General features: G+C 36.9%; 1 protein-coding gene across 6 annotated transcripts in view; it reads left to right on the top strand.

Annotated features, from left to right (window-relative positions):
* The window catches only part of LOC129751236 (protein tipE), a 154,393-nt gene that overhangs the window by 68,850 nt on the left and 66,120 nt on the right, over positions 1 to 19,423 (top strand). For 2 of the 6 annotated variants that reach the window (XM_055746610.1, XM_055746607.1), the window contains exon 2: positions 1,308 to 2,630. The exons of 2 other annotated variants lie outside the window; for them this stretch is intronic. The gene's annotated coding sequence lies outside the window, so the exon portion shown is untranslated. Of the gene's footprint in view, positions 1 to 1,271; positions 2,631 to 19,423 lie in introns of those variants that run through there. 2 more of the 6 variants (XM_055746609.1, XM_055746608.1) reach the window with 2 other exon arrangements.

Here is a 19,423-nt window from a genome sequence, read left to right as displayed (position 1 = left end):
GTAACACCTGATACATTTTGAAACTAGAATTGGAAATTATACGTAATTTGGCACATTTTCGCAACATCAGATTTTCAAAATACAAAACAGAGTCTGGTACCATTCCGATATATCCCGGATGTAGTGGAAACTGATTTGAGTGCTCGAATGGTGGCTATCATGTTCAAATTTTTCGCAGTCGGCTGAACTATGTGCTGCATTGCAAGTAGTTTCCGGTCCAATTTTACACCTAAATGTTTGATTCGTTTAGCGAAATCCACCGTCAATGCATCCTGGTTATGTTTCAACATGATATTCACAGTCGATTTCGAGAACTTTAGCGATCACCCCCTTTACTATGATGGGTTTTCAACGTGGTTATGCAGAATGGTTTCTCTTATCTCGCGTTCCATCTAGGATAACTTTTCAACGCGTGAACCAATCCTGATAAAATTTACACAACTAGGTTAACAAATATTCCAGATCGAAACACTGTCATATGAGTTTCTCGGAAACTAGAAGCGCTGCAGTAAATAAAAGAAAACGACCCTATACTTAGTGGTACAAGCCTTATGTGCTAATAATATTGAACAGATAAGTCTCTGGAGCCACTTCAACTACTATTTTTTTACAAACTCACAATGAAAAAAAACCCTTTTTATTAGTTCGATTCACACAGCTATGAATTTCAAGTTCAAAAATTTTCTTTGATAATATAAATTCTAATGTTTGATGTATTGTTGTAGTGTACGAAACAATTGTAGATATGTTTCGCCTAGAAGTCGTGATACTCCATCAGTTAAACTACATTTATCGAACTGTCTAAACATTACAACCTGCATCGCCATCATTTGTATCGTACCCTCTAAATGCCAATATACAAAAATAGAACACAAACCTTTGAACGCTCTGTGTACTACTGTTTGTTGCTCAATTACACACCCATTGAGTATTTAAATTGGTTCCGCGCTAACCCCGTTCCGTAAATTGGCCACAATTGTCCTCGGCCGATCGGTGTGTCGAATATTAGTGAACCTTTCATAGTTAGGCCATCGGCCTTGGACGGACAGTTGGAAACCTAATTAAATCACGGCAATTGCGCAAAGGCTGAACAACCCTGTCCTGGGTTGAAAAAAAAAAACACAAATTACTACTGCCTTCTCTCTACTTATTTGTCGTTCATAGATGGGGAACAACAACAACAAACACACCCACCCACATTCTCATATATGTAGTATCTATACAAATTCTCCGCTGTCCAGCATTTTTCCACTGCCATTGGTCCGAACCACGTCCTAATGAGAGTAAATCTTATTATTTATTTACAGGCGGCTCGTCGTCGTCGTCTTCGTCGTATTTCCGTTGCCGTTTGCCGTAGTCATCGTCTCCATCGCTTCCTGGACTCTATTGCTGGCGGTGGTGCAGAAGGAGACCCCGGCCATCTTCTTTTTCTACTGAGCTACCACCGGATATAGCAAAACAACAACCTTGAGGAGGCGGGAAAACGGGTTCGCAATCACACAACCCCCAAACCACCCTCAATAAGCCCCCACCCATTCGGTGGAGCAGCTGCTGGTGGTCCAGTTTAGTTGAAAGAACTGCAACACAAAAGATCCGATTAGAGTTGGGTCCTTCCTTCCTTAGTCGGGTTCGTTTTCTCGGTTCTCTAAAAAGGAAGCTAGGTTAGAGTGACCCCAAAGTAAAAGTTGGGGAGTGGAGAAAACGGTCTCATTTAACTACCAGTTTTTTCTCTGCAAATCGGACGGAATCGGACGGAAAATGTGCCACTTTCTGCGACGGTCAGTGCGGTGCCAACCAGCCCCGGTTTGTGGATTGCGCCTGAAAGTAGGCAAAAGCTGGCAGGAAGGGTCCTCGAGAGCTTCTTGGGATTTCTAAAAAACGAGTCGCGACCATCCGTTCTCCTTAACTCCTCGGTGTTTTGTTCCCGTTGTATTTTCCTGTGGGTGCATCTTTCCGGTGCACGTGGATCGGGGTGGAAAAGTGTGTGTTCCGGTTTGTGCGTGGGTGGGAGTCCTGAGAAGGTGCTTTCTTGTTGTTTTTCTCTCCGACCGGATAAATAAAACCAAAAGCAGGAGCAGCAGCAGTTGTTTGTGATATATTTCTCGCAACGTGCTACACTATACGTGAATGGTAAAAAATAGTGCAGAAAATCTTACTTCTGGAATCGTAGGGGGGCTCCGTGTTTTTCAAGAGAACAAAAAAATAAATAACAGACGCACTCCCACAGCCTACTTGGGGGTGTTTTGTTCCATCAGTCAGTCATTCGAACCTTCAAGCCGTCATCATAACCATCATCGTCATCATCGAAAGCACACGGCGGCATTTTTATTGCGAGCCGCCTAGGCTGGAAAGGTGCCTCATGTACCACGGTTCGGCCTACTACGGTCCAGTTCCGTACATACGAAAGTTTCTATAATCGCGACGCGGCGTCGACGTGGGTGGAAGGGAATATCATAAAATCAATAAAATAATCATAAAAGTGAGGCTATATGTACTACCACGACCAATAATAATAACAACATCAACAACAGCAGCAACATCAACAACAACCAACTAGCAGCAGAGCGCATTGAGAAAGAGAAGAGCTTACGGAGCCGGAAGTGAAGTGTGTGTTCGTTGTTGAGTTGCGGGTAGGTTAGAGGGAACGGGAAACGGGGGTAAAGTGTTTTCGTATTCTCCGCGGCCAACACCGTCAGTCAGAATATAATTTTCCTAGGCAGCAACCTTTCTACCAACGGAAAACAACAATATCACGGAATGCCAAATGATGACCGTTTGACCAGCAACTGAAAAAAAACAACCAACTAGAATGTGATCTTTCATACGCCACGCAATCACACGGTGATGACGATACGACAAAAAAAAAACAAAACGTTCGTTGCAAAAGAAGGTCATACTCCGGCTAGGACTACAACAGGAAATCGCATAATGCGAAGTGATCAGCGTAAGTGTGCGAAAAATATGGCCGAGGTCGTAAATGCCGTTGGAGTGTTGTTATCCACCGGAAATGCCCGAGTTGAGCGGCAAAATGGCAGGGCTAAGCTTAGCTGAAATGCTGGTTGGTTACTAATAGTAAAACAATGTGATTCGAATAATCTAGAAGAAAATCATTGATGTTTTTCACATCAGAACGGATCTATCGATGACTTCTCAGTTTGTTATAATCGCGTTTCGATACAACCGGGTTTTGATGGCAAATCGGTGGTAGTCCGTTATCAGACTATCGACCGTACTAATTTGCAACCAAACCCCGGTTGTATCGAAACGCGATTATAACAAACTGAGAAGTCATCGATAGATCCGTTCTGAGTTAAAGGGAGCTCAATGTTCGGAAAATCGCTCAAGAAAAGCAATCAGGATTCGTTTCAGGCTAGAATACTTACACCTCCGAGTGCTGTGATACGCACGTGGTGAACGTATCCGTTGAATGCTTGGCGAACATCAACACTAACTAGATACATAAAAATATACAATGACCCATCGGGGCCTACAGTTGATATACGTCACGTGGCTTATCAACGGTGATCGACATACTTGATGATAAATTTTGAACGTCGTTCCCACAATCATTCAATAACGCCTATTCTCGCATCATTGTTGATAATGTTCGTTATTGATAGACGATCATAAATGTCTCAGAAGGAAAATCTGAAGGAATACCAGGACCAAATGTTGAAAAAAGCCGTAGCACATGCTGGAAAGTTCATTGCGGTTACTCAGTAATGTTTTTGTTGTTCTACGCAAAGCGAAAAATTAAAAATCATATTGTAACCTTTACGCATCGCTCAGAACTGATACATATCGATTTTTTGACTCTGAATGCAGTTAAGCATGGCTGATAGAAAATGATTGATTTTCGGAACATTGAGGGAGCTTACCATATTTTTGTTCGTACGCAAAGCAAGTTTCCGCTTGTGGGGCGAACCACATATAGAACGGCCTACTAAAGTGCCGTAATATATGCAACTCTATCTGTATCTACCATTTATACTATTTGGCCCGTGCTAAACAAAAATTTGGTATGTGACAACAATGTTCAAAATAAAAATCTACCTGGTCATTTTCACCATCTTTCATTTCTTCTAACTTTCTATCCGTCTATAAAATTTCATATTCTTAAGATGATATTACTAAAAAGGACATTACTTTTCATCGATATGGCCGATATATTAAGTTTTTTTTATTCAAATCGATTTTATTAGGCCGTTTACTTCTTAGCACAAGTTTTTGTTGGCCGAGGGTCAGGAGTTTTCTTAAGACTAGGGGGAGGTTGGAAGGAGTAAGGAGAGAGAAGAGAGCGTTGGGGGGGTGAAAGGGGTTTTAAAATTATCTGTTCTCTTGGTCGGGTACTGGGGGAATCATTTGCGTTTCCGCGATGTGTAACTTCAGCCTCATCCGACGATTGCGTTGGTGAGGGTTGAGGGGTGATTTTTTCCGAGGAGGAGAGGCTGGTTTCAAATGTGAAGCAATGGTGTTGGTCCGTTTCTGTTGTGGTGGCTGCTACTGGTTTTTGTCTTCCTTCTGTTCTGGCTCGGTTGGTGGTTGAGGTTTCCTATTGTTTTCTGTCTGCTGTTTCTGGTCGGCCTTGACCACGTTGGCGAATGTGATATTGCTGTTGGTTTGCTGGATCGATTTTTTGGCGGCTGCTATCGTCATATTCTGCTCGGTGCTGATTTTAATAGCTGTTGTTTCGGCTATTCAAGTTGGGCACGATCTATTGATCGGAAAATGACCATCTTTCATGCATTTTCCGCAGTACGGGTGGTTTTTACAGTTTTGACTGTCGTGGGCTGTCGAGTGACATTTACTGCAGGAGAGGGGGCTCACGCATTTCTTCTTTGTATGTCCGTATTTAAGGCAGTTGCGACACAGCAACGGCAACGGATAATACAGACGGGTTTTCACTCGGAGGAACCCAAAGTGAAAAAATCAGGTATCACCGTCCTGTTGATGGTCTATATTAATGTTGAGGTACCAACGACACCAGTTGGGGTTTTTTTTTCGTAATTTTCTGCACGTCAATCACACTTTGGGGTGACAATTCTGATAACAGCTGCTTTTCATCCATTCCGTCGACTTCTTGGCACATCACAATGCATTTAGGGGAAAACTGTACAAGACGCACCAGTTAAGCATAATCGCTATTTACAGCGATACCCATCATCTATGAACCAAATTGAAAGTTCACGACGATTCAGGGATCATATTTACATCTTATTAGAAAGAAATAATATGTTAAAAACACGATTTTGGTTATATTTTTGTGAAAATCTTAAACAGCCCGAAAACAAGCCGCGGGGTAGAACGCCAAAACTAGTGGACAGAACGCACCATACAGAAGGGGTGGTGAGAAATGGAACAAAGATTATACGGAATATAGTTATTGAAACATCAAATGTTTTATTACATGTGCATCGTATTTTTGCAAACTATCCATACTTTGGCAAAAAATCTTTTTTTATTGCTTAATTTAACAAAAATTTTGCTTTTCAAAATTCACTTTTTTATTTCCTTATAGGCAAAACGCCTTCAGGTAGGCAACGAAATTCAATTTCTTGACTGATATCGCGGCAAACATGGCGGCAGATAATTTTTTCGAGTCAAATATTGGTGCACGTTTTTAACTCAAACAAGGACGAAATTTGTTGTAATTATGCATTCTTATCGTAATTTAGGAGTCAGCAAATGAAAAGAAAGACATTTTGTTTTGACATTTGGTTTTTCTCAAATGTTAACAGCATTCAAAATTTTAGCCTAAAACACGTGGTTTTGCGGGCATTCTGCCCCAATTTTGTTATGATTAATTTTAGTTAAAATTTGTGGAAAGTTAGTGAAATATAATAAAATATTAGAAGCCATTCAAAAGTGCATACGAGTGTTATAACGAAAAGCTGCAGTTGGATCAGATAGCGCAGACTGGTTTACCATTAAACCTTATATGTTAACCATAAAAAATAACAAGTTTTAGGCACAATCCATAAATTCTTCTGTTTCTAAGAATTAGAGTCATTTTTGTGAACTTTTCATCTAAAAAATGATGAAAAAGCTCGTTTGCTACAATAATAATGAAGAAAAACACCATTCGGAGCCAAAGGTTAGTGTATTTTTGAGAAAGAATGGCATGGGCCATTTTACCTCGCTGGTGCGTCTTGTACAGTTCTCCCCTACGTTGGTTCAAGCTAGGATGGCGACCGATAACGATCGGGGTGCCATCGATCAGACTCGTTATTTTTTCCAGAGCGCAGATTTGATCCTTGCTCCTCGATTTTATCACGTACCAGTCATATTTCATCTAAAAAAATCCTTCAACTTTCCAGGTTTTTTCTACAGACCGTCCGATGACAAAAGGATTTTGAGGAAGTTTATGTCCGTCTGCTGCTTTCAATACCATGTAGTATAGGCGTCCATGCAGATTTTTTGGATCCATCCACTCTGGTATTGTCCTATCTGGAGGTTCACCCGGCGATGGACTCATCGCGCCGCTCTATCACTTCACACCGTTCAAGTTCGAAAAAGAAACAATAGCCTTGGACTTGAGAGGACCGAAAACGAAAAGCGACCGATCGCGCTCGAGGCTGAGGAAGAACTGAGATAAATTAAGTAACTACATTTAAACTTCAATGAACTTTATTAAAATATTTTTCCAACATTCCGTTTGACCGGTATTATCAAACACGATTATTCCGATTTAGATTAGAGCTTGAAGAGCATTTCATTGAAGAATGTACATATATGTGTATTAGACTGCCTCAAATGACCCGACTTTTGAAAAAGTTATACGGTGCAGACTAAAGTTGATCCTGGGCCTAGTACAAGATCTCATGCCAAATTTGAGCCAGATCGGACCACGGGAAGGGGTCGCTCAACGAGCCTGAAGTTTGTATGGGATTTTGAGACATTTTGAACGAGAGGAATCGTTCAGTCATGTTCCTAAGCCCCTGTGGTTATGCAATTTTTTTTCAATTGTCAAGCATTTTTCCACCCTTTCTTCTTTCCGAACTATCAAGTGAATATCATCCAATCTCAAATATTTGAAAAACATCATAAATTGAAATCGAGCATAACAACAATGGTTAAAATCGGTCATTATTTGACGAAACGGCATGCATTTCACATTGAGTGTTCTGGTCGGACATTTAGTCGCCTCATTAGAACACTGATGAATATCACCCTTAAAAAAGTTAGCCAATTTTTGAAGCTAAATAACTTTTTTATTTTAACTTTAATTGAAATAAAATCTTCGGATGGAATGTTTGTCATAATTTAGACTTTCAGAAAACCCGTTTTTGGAAGAAATCGGTCGAAGGAGGCAAAAGTTATCGACGAAAAACTGGTTTTTCATGTTCCTCTCGAACAAAATGTCTCAAAATCCCATACAAACTTCAGGCTCGTTGAGCGACCCCTTCCCGTGGTCCGATCTGGCCCAAATTTGGCATGAGATCTTGTACTAGGCCCAGGATCAATTTGAGCCTGCAGCGTATAACATTTCACAGGTTTTAAATTTCCCATACAAATTTGGGGCAGTCTAATGTGTATGTATATGATGTTTGGGGTAAAGTTCTTTGAACAGTAATTTAGCTGTCATGGATGAAAATTGATGTGAATTTCAAGATACACTAAGGTCTTTTTTTACGCGGATTAATTTTGCTCAATTTTTCTAACACGGCTTCTTTTTATGCGGTTTTTTTTGCCGTGGATATGATTCTTCTACACGGCTCTCGCGAATCAACACGTTTTTTGAGCGAAAATATTCCAAGTCCTATGCGTTAACGATGGAATTTTTACCGCGTAAAAAAATCTTAGTTTACCTGGTTCAAGAAAACAACGTTCTCCTGATTATTACCATAAAAAACTATTTTTGTTGTTTGCTCTATAGTATTTTTACCATCTGTATGGCATTTGAGACTTCAGGTATCATAAAATGGCGTAGGCTTAATAGCGGCTGGTTATAAAAAAAAGGAAAATTGTGCCTTGCCTTTTTTCACAGATTTCATCATATATGTGCCTAACAAGCCAGAAAACCACAGAAAGGATTAGAAAATTAATTCAATATATTATACATGGCATAAAGCTGATCCTTTTAGGGATTTTGAAGCATTGAAGGTTTTGAGTGAAGAATGACAGAAGGTTACTTTAGTTTAAATCCTTAGAATTAGATACACTTATTACAGGATAGACGATTGTACATAAACGTTGTCTTGCAAACGAAAAACAGTTACATACCGTCAAACGGGGTATCATGCAACATTTATATAACACCACGCTGAATCAATTTTTAATTAAATGTAAATTAGTAAATGTAAATAAGTTATCTTTTAATGATTATAAAATGACAATAACATAATTTCTCGCATCTTAAGCTTGTTTTTTAAAGTTTTAAAGCAATAAATGTAAAATTTTTAACATTTTTCGATGACGTAAAAAACTTTACCCAGTGTGACGGATTGGCTTGATAATATTACCACATATTATCTACAAACTTTTTACTGGTTTCCTCATGCTGTTGGTGTAAACATATTTTTTGAATAATCACTCAATTTTTTAAATAAATATTTATATAATTCAGTTAGGTGTCTGGGGTAAAATGCAACAAAATGCAAATCAAAGAAACACCTTGTAAATCTCGTTTCCATGTGCTGTAATATGAATGTTTTGTATCACGCGTTTGTGAACATTGAAATTTCTTTCATCCAAACATGTATTTTTATGATTTCAGCTTGAAGAAATTTTCATACTATTTTTTAACCCCTAAATGTATGCAGAGCAAAAAATAACTGCAATTGGTGTTTTCATGCGTAATGGTCCTTAAGGCATCGCAAATATATTAAAAACTATAAATTTTCATACGTGTTCATAAGATTTTTCAATGAAAACAAAGTTTGTTACAAGCTACCCCATTTTCTAAGGAGGGTGAAAATCGCATGTTTCTAGAAAATAACTAAAGAAACCAATAATGTTTCTAACTACGCAAATTGGATGTCCCATCATCTTCAAAACTTTTTATGCATAAGGGGTGAGATCACCTGTGAATATAAGTTTTTTAGAAGCCATTGAAGTTAAAAATTGTTTCATGTTGCCCCAGTTGACGGTATGAGCTGGAATTAATCATTCATAATTGATTCACAACTACAAGATTCATGAGATTTGAATTTACAATGATCAAAAAATGTTCTACCCAGGATGCTTCAATGAGGGCAAATAACCGATTTCATAATGACAATGTTTACATTTAGCCTATCCAAATAGAAATTTTTAAGGGTTAACCATTTTTTTTTCATTCTCAATTTTTTCAGAACGCAAAGTTTCGTTTTTATATATTTTTTGTTTTTTATTTTATTGATCAGTTAATGAGTTTCTCTGACGTAAAATTTGAAACAAGCGAAATTAAAAAAAAAATATTAACACTGCACGAAGCTTTAGCAGTGGATTCCAGAACCAGGATGGGCGTATGATAACGAAATATCAGATAACGATGTTAGAGGAGTTTTGGCTCTTCTTAACCCTTTAACCATTTTAAAGCTGAGGGATCTTGACACATGTGTCAATTCTAAAAAAAGTTAGATACATATGTTCTATGATTTCCCATCGGTTATTATTAACAGATAGCCAAAAACAATGGGACCGTAAGCGATGCGTACATAAAAAAAATTAGCATTTGAACACATGTGAAGAGATTTTATTAAACGGAGTTACTAGCCGACAAAGAGATTAGTTAAATGAAAAATCACATTCCAAATTAGCAAAACAAGAAAATATGAAAGAATACAGCTTGTGCAAATGCATGTATTACATATACGCTATTGACATACCCTTCTCGAGAGAAAATACCTCCAAAAGTTCAAAAATAACAGCAACTATTCAAAACAGATTCAGATTCAAAACATTTGCTTCCAATGATTGTACTTGAAACATTTCTGAACTCTGCATGCTATAGTTTACCTTGACCTATTTTCTCCTCCTCCCAGATACAACCTCATTGATTTCCAATAGACAGAAATATGAGATAAACGCATCTGGGAAGTACTGGATAAGTCGCTTTGTACGACATGGACCAGTATCCCAGTGGTAGTATTATATTAACGTTGCAGTTGGCGGACAACTATGGAAAACTTATCCGGTATAACTGTGATCGATGTTTACTCTTGGGCTTGAACTCGCGGCAACTGACTTGAAAACTGAGCTATATCACAAACATGAGTGCATGAGTGCAAATAAAAGTTCGTTTTCGATTCTTTCTAAACTTTTTATGGTAGAAAAATTCGACTGGAAATATGTTTTTTCGAGGAGTTTTTTTCGGCATGCAGTTTTGTTTCCAACGTTTCGATCCTTATTGGATCTTCTTCAGTGACTAAAATAGTGTTTATTTGGTTAATTCTGCTGATCATAATTAATGCTTTCTTACCGAAAACATGCCGTTTTCTTGTGAGTGTCGACTCGGCTGGTCGTGTGATTTTTTGATCAAAACAAAATAAATGAAAGGTGAAGACTGTGCTAAAAGTTCAATGCTGTGGAAAATTTATCCCAAAAATACTAGACAAACGGGTTTTTATCCGCAAACATCTGTACGCAGTAAGTCGATACACTACACATTATCTAAAAGCACGAATTTAATTAAATTATTCGGAAAACAGCTCAAAAGACAACTATACACGACCAGCCGAGTCGACACTCACAAGAAAACGACATCTCTTCGGTAAGAAAGCATTAATTATGATCAGTAGAATTAACCAAATAAACACTATTTTAGTCACTGAAGAAGATCCAATAAGGATCGAAACGTTGGAAACGTAAATCAATACGTCGTTTTTGCTATAAACAAGACTGCAAACCGAAAAAACTCAAAAAAACTTTCTGAACTTGATTCAGAGATAATGAATTCAGACAAAGGAGGTCTTCCATGGATAGTTTTTACCACTCCGCACTAAAATGTTTGTTTTTTTTGTTATAAAGTTTGGTTTTGAAATGGCTTTCATTTCCTACCTGAAAAGAATGTTAAAACGGAGAACTTTTTGGTACAGTTTGAAAACAGTGTCGATATGAGCAAGGAACTTTATGACACTGTTTTGAATTGGATGAAAAAAAAACTATTTTTGAAGGTTAAAAATCTGATTTTGAAGAGTATCTTGCGGTATAGAAAAAAATGTGTATAGCACTCTTTGCAAAACTCGATTTTTTTAGCACTCGACGTAATTTACAACTCATGCAGAAAAATCCACTATTTGCAACTTTTTTCGTAAATTATGATAGATGGAAGGGTGTCGGATTATAATTTACTTTTTTCTCTTAAAGAGCTGCATAGGTATTATAAATGTGTCTTCCAGATTCATGAATTTTAAACCCTACTTTAGCAACTCCTTCCTGATTATTGCTACGTCACGATTTTGGCTGTATAGATGGATATGAGAACTAGCAGCATTAAGGATCGATTAATTTATATCTTGCCTTGTCAAAGCATCCGAATCCTAAAACTGGGTTGAAATTCTTAAAATCTTTTTGGGAGAGGGTTTGAGTGAGCTAGAGGAGGCTGTTAATCAGAATTGAATTTAAAATACCCTCCGAGTGTTGCATCTGACAAACAAAGACTCGACTGGCTGAGCTGAGGGTTCTGATGTCTCGATCTGGAAATGTTCCCTCTAGGCCAAATCGGAACATCGCACGGACCGAGCTTGTCCTGGGCTGTGAATGGTGTGTTTGTGTGTATCCATCGCTTGCCAGCAGTCACCGACTGGTTTCTGTCTTGTGTCATTGAACGAAACTTGAATGAAGTGGAGTGGGAAGGCCGCTTCATTCATTGTTGGATGGAAAAGCTGCCTCTCTCGGTAAGGTCGGCTTGTAATAAAATCAAACGTTAATTGTGCTAATTAGGTGAGAAACAGGCGAGGATTTCTAAGCTGACAGCAGCAGCCGCAGCAAAATGAACGAAGAATGCCTGCGAGCGGCTTGGGTAAATATAGTTTTGCCCCGATTCATTCGATGAGCGTTCCGTCGAATTGTTTCGACTCTTTGTGTTCTGTTCTGTTTGTGTTTTGGAGGGGAAAGAAAATGGCACCGAGAGATTGCCTCCGGGAGCTTCTGTCTCGCTGTTGCTGTTTAAAGGATGATACTTTATAATCGAGGTCTTCTGGTTTGCGACACGTTATTGCGAAATTTTAAGCCCGGGAGAAACAATTTCCTTGAAAAGAGCGAGGGGGAACAAGTAGTGAACATAATATGGTTTGATGATAATTCAATTATAACTTTATGTTCCCCGGGAATGTCTTATCGCGTTTGTAATAATCTCAGGAATATACAGGAATTTACATAATGAAATCGTTTATTTGATTTATAACGTCATTTCTTGTCAAGTGATGTAGACATAATCAAGAGAGTAGGAAGTCGTTTAAGTCCTTAAAAATGCAGGATTCCAATTATTGTGATCGTGTGCTTTTTCTTAATCAGCAACAGAATCACCTATTTATAGATTCAAACCATAATTTGAGGAAAACTAACCAAAGTTCATCAATCTATGTTTTATCATAATCGCCCCACCTATTCCATTGCTTGAATGAATTTTCCAAATTACACCTAACTACACCTCCAATGCCATTAAATAAATGGTCCGCAAAGAAAAAATTGTCTGACACAATTAACAATTTGAATATTTCACTTTCAAGTCCACAGAATAGCTGCCCATAAGCGATCGTCAACATCGTCATCATCATTGTCGTTGTCGTCGTTATTTGATGTTACCAGACCAGTTAATAGCACAAAATTGGAGCATTTAGCTTTCGAGTGCATAACTTTTTTTTGTGTTCTCTAGACGAAAAGCGAGAAAACCACACACTTTGCCACAATTCTTGCTTCAATTACACTGCAGTATGATTATTCAGCACCAATTACCTACCTGCTTCGTGAGTGACAAGTTGGAGCCATCTTTGTAAGTTGATTCCTACAAATGGTTGTTGGTGAAGGGTTTTTTGGCAAACAAATTTATTGTATCGCTTGTAGCTTGTTTTCTCTTTTTCTCTCCACAAGACAAATTCATTCATGCATAGCATATATTAGATTTAAATTTCAAATTCAAAATTTGGTGATTTTTTGACTCAAACACAGCCAGATTTATTGTTTTTAGAGCTAAGTATAACAGTTTAGAAAGGATACAGAATATTTAATGTGTAATTTTGGTCTCAAAAACAGGTATTATTATGTACTCTCTGGAGCCACAAATAAGGACAACAAATAAGGTTACAAATTAAGAAGTAATTCTCAATTTTTTTTTAAATCAAAAATACATACCTCATACGATTCCTTTATTTAGATTGAAAATCAACATTTGCATTACAAGCCAAGAATTGAAATTAATTCAAAATTGTCTACCATTTTAATTCTGATGTTTTGGGTTTCAATCTGAATTTATTGTTTCTATTATTACTTTTATTACGACTTGCGAATTGGAAATAAAATGTGAATTATTAAAAAAAAAAATAATGTAATGTACATAAATTATAAGAAAATTCAATTCTTAGGTAAAAATTCATGTAGATTGATGCACTGTGATTTTTTTCTTCTGATTTTTAATCAGTGCAATCACTTTCTCTGGAGCCACCAATGAAAATAAACATAAATACACACAAATACACAGACATCGTCAGAACTCTTTGACTTGAATCGATAGATACCTATGAAAGTAGGTCTAAGACCCATAATTGACGATCTCCCAAAGAGACCGATAATTATATCTTTCTGTAAAAAAAGTAAAACATAAGAAAGTTATCCAGCGGCTAATAACTTTTTTGCCTAATAAGATACGAAGTTACGATCTTTGATAAAGTTGTTCAGCGTAAAATTAAAATTTTAAAGAATCTATAAATTGGCACACAAACCATTAACTGGCTCGGTTCCACAGAAGAAACAATAATGATGTTAATTTTTCAAAACATAATTTTCAATTTTCCCATAGAAACACAAAAGCCAAATTTACTCATGAAAATGTTACTTCAAAATTCTGCAAAAAACATGGATGAATTGTGCATCAAAACGAAGCTTTTTGGATCCCAGGGTTTGAAAAATTCGTAAAAACTGAACTAAAATTATGCATGAATAGGTTAAAAAAGGAAAGTTATTATTTATTAAATAGAATTTATGATTAAGTGTTCGAACTTTTCTTTGTTCTCTCTCGGATTTCATGAATAAACTTTCAAATACTTTTGAACTTTTATAATATCTCCAATGTATTGCGAGGAATCAATCTTCTTGTTCTTAATAAAAAATAATTTTTTATGCCACAAAACTAGGATAGCTTCATTGTAAATGGGGCTACCATTGCACAGTGTTCCAAAAAGTGAATAACGTGATCGTTGCTTATAACTTTTTTTTTCCATTTTATCTTCTAGATAGCTTCGAAAAAGTTTTACAATAGAATGACCTTTATAAAAAAAATTGATGAATTCTTTTATTAATCCCCCTTTAAGTGAGGTAAAAAAAACTTACTTCTAAACCGTAGGTCCAATCTTTTAGCTGTCTTCGACAATCTTATTTAGTTGCCGATTGTTCGTAAAATTGAGGCTGAAAAAGCACTATTTTGATGCATTATCTCAATATATGTAACCGACAAAACACATTTAGCATAGCATAGCATAGCATGGAGTGACTACACACAGGTCTGAAACAACAAAAAACTCTTAAGGGGCAGAGAACTCATATAATCCATAAAGTTGTTTCAGATGGGAATTAGAAGGGTAATATAGGAAATTCTGCATGGCAAATAGGATTGGCAAATTTCAACATGAAACCTTCTCACCAAAATCCATCGTCTGCCTGAAGTGACGTTACACACTTTTATATTCTCTTCCAGTAGTCTGCTGTCCATTTTTCGCCACGGACTCCTCGATTTTTTTTTTCATTTGTTTCAAATGGTATTTCAAATAATCACAGCAAGCCACAACATGCTTTGTCAATCACATGGTGAAATTTTCTGATAGCACAAAAAATCATATTCTTTAACATTTGATATTGAACCAATGCATTTCATTTTCCACGCTCAAAACAACACTCTACGTAAGAACACTATATATTGAACACCATCTTTGGGATTCAACACATTTGAGGCCAATAAATAAAAACGAAAGGTTTTTCTGATAAAATTTTGATAGCGTAGCTTAAGCTTATTTCTCTGCTTCGATTCGATATATTTTTTTCGTGGAAATATGTTTTGAAATTATTATTTAAGCCTATTTATTCAAAATTACTTTTGTCCCAATGATTAAACACAATGATTCAAATATTGAACAGGCAATGTTCTAATTATTGAACACGTAAACATTGAATATCATTGCATATATTTAGGGGTATTTCGCTTGATAGTATGCCTTGCAGGGGCGATTTTGGTTGAGCTAGCAACCAAGAAACAGTTTGTTTACATTTCCAAACACCAACCGATGTTTGTTCAATAACTGGTACATGCAATTCTTTACGAAACGAGTACTACAAGATTGAACGTTCAAAAATTGAAACATTGGCGTTTTCTGTGATCCAATGATTGAACACTTTAATTTGTTAAATTTTAAGAAAATAAGGATAATAAAGGCTGCCACTCTTCCAGAAATCGTTCAAAAAGACTTAGTTGAAAACACTTATTTCATTATCTTAGACGTTTATTTGTCTTTTATCCAATTTTTCCCCCAATCAAAAATAGGCTGTTTTCTTCATCCAGTCGAAAAATCAAGCCAAAATTTGAACACATATTCAAGTATCGGGGATTGTGGCTTTAAGAGTCCGAGATTCTTGATAAAAATTTTAACATAGGTAGAAAATGCTTCAACAGTGGCACAACGAATTTTGATTCATTTTTCTACTGTATATTATTGTTTTAATTGGTAAATGTTTTACTAGTGTTCAATATCTGGTACCTGTTCAATAACTAGTGCTTCTACCCTATTATAATTGAAACATTTTCAGCGAAGAAAAAACACGAAATTGGAATATAAGCCAGCCAGTGTAATATTCGATTTCACTCCAATTGCATGAGACCTAATTTTGCGTAGTACCATAACAACAACATTATAACGCACGCCCACGCCGGTGGTTCCCAAAAAAACACAAATTTTCATGTCGTGTATCACTTCCGGTATAATACATCTTCCTTCGGCCATCCGGTAACAGCTTTTTATCAAATATTTTCTTAAGTTTCAAAACTTAAAGAAAACTAAAAATTTAAAATTTTCGCGGAAAGTGGAAAAAACGCGTGCGCTGCGTCGCGTCGAGTCCATGGCGCTTACAGCTACGGATGGATGCATTTTAAGGAAAAGTAGACAAGGGGTACCAAAAGTTTCTCAGTGGTGGAAGGTGGAAACGGAGTGCTTTTTGACAGCCAGTTGATCGCCTACCATGCATACGATTACGATTGCCTGTCACAAAATGGTCGATCCGTGTTTTGGTGTACTCACCCGAAGCTGTACTCGCCCAGGTCGAGTCAACACATGCTAATACGTCAAATACGACATTTAAACAGCTACAAAACGTTGTTAACTCCATGTTTTTATAACGGCGAAACCTGCCTGATTTTGATGCAACTACAAAATGAACCGAAATCATCCGAACTAGAAAGATACAGGTGTTTGGAAACAGCTATATTTTCTTAGTTTTCCAAATCTAACTCGTTTCAGTCTGAATATTTTTATTAAGTGTGTTCCAAAACTATTTGATTTTGAGTGACTCAAAACTTTTTCAAACATACTTTGCTTAAATAAGCTCGGCCTGAAAAAATATCGTTAAAAAACTGAAAATTTTGAATAAAAATATTTTTTTTTATTTTGAACCCTTCTAACTTTTTTGGGTTAGCTTCTACGACGTTGACGTCTTCATCAAAATTACTACATTTTTTACAATCTAAAAACTTGCCAATAACCTAACTGCTCTAAAATGAAATTTACAAAAAATAATTTGTCTATCTCACTGCTAGGTGATTTAATAATTTTTTTCAAAAGCTCATTTTAAAGTTATTTGAGTGTAGGTAAAATGTCCCGAAGATACTATGGGTCTAAAACGCTCCGTTTTGGCGTAAACAATTTTGATCACCTTTTTACATCGTTTTCCCCTGTGTTCGGTAAGAATCGATCTAAAACTGATGAGATTTGGAACCAATTTGACGCAGTTCTAAATTAGAACTCTAATCCGTTTGACAGTTAATGGAACACGAGTGGAATTGTCAGTTTTTTCACAAGCAAAAATGTGTCAAACTTCTTTAGGAGGAATCAGATCAGATCAGAAGCGGAGTAGATATGCCAATTTTCGCAAACAAATCAACATTTACCACAATCGATTTTTCATCTTAATTTACAATGAATTCAAAATCAGAGACACAGGAATTTTAACTACAAAAACATTAATGATTCATAAATCTAATTGTTTTTTTTTTCGTTTTGACCTTCAACGGAATTTCATTGCATTGTTTTCCTAACCATCGTAAAAATTTTATAGAACTCGAGATTTTCTGTCCAGTAGGAATTTGAATTTTTTTCCTGGAGTAGTTATCGATTCCTATCCAGAGAATCTCTAAAAACTGGAAAAGTTTTAGTTTTAGTTTTCAAGGAGCTCTCAGTGACCTTTTAGTAGAGTAAAGTGTTTGCTCGTATGAGAGATATTGCAGTTTGATTGAAAGAAGTACAAAAAGTCAAATTTATATAGAATTTTCGTATCTAAACTATCGAATATTAGAGAGACGTTTTATGTCACAAATAATCAAAACTATCTTCTTCTTCTTTCTTTTATTCGCCGATGCTATTTTTAGCACGACTCGTAACTGTTTTGTATGACAGCTCCTATTAACACGTTCGTCGCCAAGGCACCCATATTCGGGTGATGGGTGTATTTCCTGGGGGGCCCGTCACATCAAAAAGCGTGTGACGCTCTTTTACTTGAGTTTACCGCTCAGGTTCGCCACACGTTTCGAATATGGGAGTTCTCCCTCTTTGCTTTCTCTCTCTGAAAAATTTTTTGGGCCCGGCTAGTTAAACTACCAAAATGAGCGGACCCATATTCGGGTGACGGGTGTATTTCCTGGGAGGCTCCGTCACATCAAAAACGTGTGACGCTCTCTTACTCAAAAAAGCCGCTCAGTTGGCTGTGGCTAACACGTTGAAAATGTTGAAGTTTTCTCTCCTAACTTTTTCGCTCCATTTTGGAAGTTTTACTAACCACGCCCGAAGAAATTTCCGGAGCGTGATAGTTAAAAGAGAGAGCCCAAAGATTTGAAACGCATGGCGAAACTGAGCTGCTAACTTGAGTAAGAGAGCGTCACCCATTTTTGATGTGACGGGGCCTTACAGGAAATACAACCGTCACACGAATGTGGGTTCACTAGCGACGAACGTGTGGTCCAGTATCTGAGACTATTTTGATGAGCATTTTATATTCCGTAGAGTTTACAAATTTTTCATAATCGTGTGCTACAATGTTTTGTATTACAGTTTCTTGTATTCGTTTTAATGTCCGTCGTAGACATACAAAGTTTTTTCCCATAACCTAAAGTGGAGGGGCAGTGGAATTCGATCTCTTAATGTCTGACCTACCAGTTAAATGCCTTAGACAAAAATTTGTCATACAAAATAGTTTAGCAAGCGTAGGTTTATCATGTGAAGTAGCCAATAAATGTGGAAAGTGATGTTTCGGCTCTGAAACAAGCATTCATGAATTAAGACGAATCAAAGGGATACAGCGGAGGCGAACGACCTTTCCCTACTCCTTTTAGTATTTTTCTTTAACTATTTTATGCATATTGAATTCATGTTTACTTCCAGGGCACAAATTGACGTACGCATTGGCCTCGAAGGAAAAACCAAAATAATTTTTATTTTTCTCCACATTCACTAGAATTTAGGTAGTATTAACCCTTCATTTCATGATTTTTTATTTTTTCTCTAAAAAATTCTCAATAGTGCGCAATGATGAATACATGAAGGGAATAATAAGGAAAAATTATAATTTCACATATTTGGGTTATTTAGCAAAAATATTAATTGTTGCAAATTTGCAACAACATGAAACGGTTACACCTTTTTTTCTTCACACTCGACAACTGGAAATAAATGCTTATTCCTAATTGCACTTTTGCACTAATCATAGTTTTCGCGCAGGAACTTCGCAATTCTAAATTTCTGGACACCGAAAAGTTAAGAATTTAGCTGGGAGTAGTTATGTATGTTGGTTTTCCACCATGGGTGCACGGATTCACCGCAGTTTCTGCCTAAGTATGTGCTCACATGCATTGTTGGACCGACCCCATGGCTTCGTATGTAGGTATATTTTGGAAGAACGAGTCAATCAGGTTACTTAGAGGTATTCCGGCATTCGTGTATATACCTGGCCAGCTGGCAGCTGGTAAAACATTCATATAATCAGTTATAAGAGGAAGCACATCTTACCTGTCAGCTTCTTGTGGGATTCG

Source organism: Uranotaenia lowii, chromosome 3, assembly GCF_029784155.1.
Source record: "Uranotaenia lowii strain MFRU-FL chromosome 3, ASM2978415v1, whole genome shotgun sequence".
NCBI lineage: Eukaryota > Metazoa > Arthropoda > Insecta > Diptera > Culicidae > Uranotaenia > Uranotaenia lowii.
This window is presented reverse-complemented; position numbering and strand designations above follow the sequence as displayed.